The sequence below is a fragment of the Boleophthalmus pectinirostris genome, unplaced genomic scaffold, assembly GCF_026225935.1.
Source record: "Boleophthalmus pectinirostris isolate CB_2022bp ecotype Guang Dong unplaced genomic scaffold, ASM2622593v1 HiC_scaffold_103, whole genome shotgun sequence".
Classification (NCBI taxonomy): domain Eukaryota; kingdom Metazoa; phylum Chordata; class Actinopteri; order Gobiiformes; family Gobiidae; genus Boleophthalmus; species Boleophthalmus pectinirostris.
This window is the reverse complement of record NW_026570976.1, coordinates 1-3,361: the sequence shown is the minus strand read 5'-3', so window position 1 is coordinate 3,361 and position 3,361 is coordinate 1. Positions and strand designations below refer to the sequence as shown.

At 40.7% G+C, this 3,361-nt stretch overlaps 1 long non-coding RNA gene across 1 annotated transcript; it reads right to left on the bottom strand.

Annotated features, from left to right (window-relative positions):
- Positions 1-1,411: 1,411 nt before the first annotated feature.
- Positions 1,412-2,240, bottom strand: LOC110162896 (uncharacterized). Its single transcript, XR_008633332.1, has 3 exons — positions 2,141-2,240; positions 1,815-1,949; positions 1,412-1,703 (listed from the first exon to the last, which is right to left on the bottom strand). It is a non-coding gene; the product is annotated as an uncharacterized LOC110162896 (long non-coding RNA).
- Positions 2,241-3,361: the final 1,121 nt, after the last annotated feature.

The following is a 3,361-nucleotide window of genomic DNA, read 5'->3' as shown; positions in this document are numbered from 1 at the left end:
ATGAAAGGCGTAGTAAAGGCCATCAGGTACACTAGTCCTTCATTCAGCTTGTCACGTGCAAAGGTGGTCACAGTGTGTTGCCAATTGCGATCATGCAGTTGTCCTTGCTCAAGAGCAGCACTGGGCACGATAGTGGCCGCTTTTGAAGATAGCCTTCAGGGTCCTCAGATGTCTGTGATACAAAACATGATAAGGTAAGTTCCACTGTTATAAAACACTGAAACATCTACTTCGAAAGAATAACATACACAAAGCTATTCTCACCTTAAAGTGCGTGAAAAAAACTTCACCAGGAGCCTTATTTTTTGATGGTGGTGCATTGGATGGAAAAGGGGGGCAGAGCTGAACACTGCTAAGGCATGATCAGACAAAAGACAAAACAAGTTACCATCTGTTACATTGGTGCATTAGTTTAATAATTGTGTTATCTCACCACTATGAGGTCTTTGGAGGCTTCATGGCTTTCTTCATTACCCCATAGAACTTGACTTTTAAAAAAAAGTTTTCCCATCTGTCCCTAGTCTCAGCAGTGTAGTTGGAGTTTTTTGGTTGAATAATTCTCTCTACATCTCATCTAGTACCTGGAAAAAATGCAAACTGCTTAAAGCACAGTAAAAGTAGAGAACTAGTTTAAGGAATTGTACTTGCATGGTCGAATTCTTTGAAACAAGGGTAACATCAAAAAATGTTGATGGCCTGTCATCGTTTTTTAGAACATCTGATGTGATGAAAGCATCGTCTTGAGTCAAATTCCAGGTTTGAGCAAGTGCTGACAGCAGCTTTTTTGCCTTTTTAGCCTTGTACATCTCTTGGAGGGTATTTATAGTGTCTGACTTGGCTCTTCTGTCCAGGACGTCAGTGTGAGCAAACCCCCTAAGCGAGGACATAAAAATGTTGTAATGTTTTTCTTTGAATGAATATAAAGTAAAACTTCATACTGTATCCAGCATCATCTTCAACTGCTGTCTGGAGGGGGCTCTGGATGCTGGCAGCAGCAGGGGACTTCTCCAGATGATGGTGGATGCTTGGCTTGATCCAGTTAAGATTTCATCAAAGTCTGTTGAGCAAGACTTCATAGTTCATGCGACGTTTCTTGAAANTGATCCAGTTAAGATTTCATCAAAGTCTGTTGAGGCAAGACTCTTCATAGTTCATGCGACGTTTTGAAAGGTGCACTGGCTTTTTTTGGGCTTTTGATGTTTGAGAGCCTCTTTATGAGCTTCTTGGGTGACATGCCCTGCAAGATAGAGAAAATGGCAAAATGCATAAAAGGGAATCAGAAAAAATATTCTTATATAAAACAATACTGTGCTAGAAAAGTACTGACCCATTCACTCTCAGGTGTTTTTTTCCCCCTTTAACATTGGATAATACTCGACTAATCTTTTCAACCAGTGTCAAACCTCATGTTTGGAAGGGTACCTTGAGTCTTCAAGGGCTCTTGCAATGGACACCATGTTTGTCATGGTGTTTCTAATCAGTCTGCAGAAGAGTTCCTTGGACAAGTCAGAAGTGGTGGAGCCAAGGCGTTTTTGTTCAAAGTAGGATGAACGGGCTTGTTCAAGTTCACTATCTGTGTAGACAGTATACTTTGGGCTGGACATGGCTAGATACTTTAAGGGATTGGGTCTGTCTTCTGGAGAGCGGCTATTTGCAATGGCAGATTGTTTTGATGGCTCCACATCTTTGGCAACACCTTCAACCTAAACAAATAAAAAGTATTCTGTAATTAAATCTTTATTGCTTTAAGTTGCATGGAAAGTTTTGATTCATCTATATCAACTATTTGAATCATAAGTAATGTATATACTCACCTTTTCATCACTGTTCACAAGAAACCACAGTGCCCTGTGCCTGAGAACATTTTCTGGACCTGGCAGCAAATCTTTAATGTCATCCCTTGAGCGTGACCATAGTAATTCTTCCCCAACATTGGCAGCTAAAACACACTGCACAAAAAGCAGTTAATGAAAATTATACTACATGCATTCATTTTCATACGTTCATACTTTAATGGCTACATGCTTAAGCTACTCTAGCTAACCATATTAACTTAGTTAGGTCCTTAACAAATAGCCAGTATTATGAGCTAAGTGTACTATACAGCACATTAAAAGTCTGATATTGTTGCAAAACATACCTCTTAAAGTGTCTACTGTAATTTCGTCAAGTGTATCCATTGCAGTTATTGCGTGTTAATACTGGGTTCTCTCAAAAAAATCTATCTTTTCCTGCTCCTGTTGAAACGAGCCTCCAGAAGAGCCGTTACGACATCACAGGAACACGCCGCGCGCGGTCTTGGATTTGAATGGCAAAGCGCCGCTCTCTGGACTAGTCCATTATGTGTGAGAGGGGTTTGGGTGTAGTTTAGCATTTTAGCTCTATCAAAATCTATTTGACTGTTCTAATGTAAATTGAATGTATAATAAATTAAATGTTCAGGTAGAACCGCTTTAATTGTACAATTTATTGCATAAGTGGTTCAACCTGTGGGTTTTTTCGGAAGGTTCCAAGCATGTCCTAAAAAGAAGCACGAGAGATGGAGAATCTGAGAGAACAGGCCACTTTATTTTGTCATTTTCCATTGAGAGGATTCAAGTTGATTACCAAGTACAACTGTCACCCCGGAACAATGCCTCAATGACCAACTCAAAATCAGGGGTAGCTTTATACTACATCTTGACAAAACATTAACTTGTTGATTTAGCATATACAGCAAGAAAATGAACAATACTGCTGACCCAGTACACCTTATCATGGGTGGAAACATGCCACGGGGACCACATATGTCAGTTTTTCTACTTCGTGGCACTCAAAGTCCAGAAAAACATATTCTTTATGGCAAGAAAAACATGTTATGTAGACCTATGGATAATCACACGTGTTTCCACCCTGTTGTCATTCTAAAGTCCATAATGTTAGGTGAATTTAGCATGATCAACACATAATTTCCCACAAACCCACCGTGAAAGTACAGCGGCATTATGAGTAAAATAGAGGTACTGTAAAAAAGTTTGTGCAGCATGTCGTGAGAGACTGTAGTGTTACCGAGAGAAAATATGATTTCGCGTTGCGTTATTTGCTTTGTATTTGTCGGTCTAACCCTCAAATCTTTACTTAGTCGCATCAACTCTGCCCACAGCCGAAGTCCGGACTTCCGGGTGGTATGTGGTATTGATGGCTGTGAAAAAAAAAATCGAGTGTACAACTCACTCTGGTACCATATCCGGAGATGTCAGTCGACGTATCTTCGCTGTGGCCAACACAGGGCGGCTCCACTCCCGGGAAGAAATTCTGCGCCAGGGAATCACAATACTTGGGAATACAGACCCGGTCTGGAGCACGGGGATGCGGAGGAGCG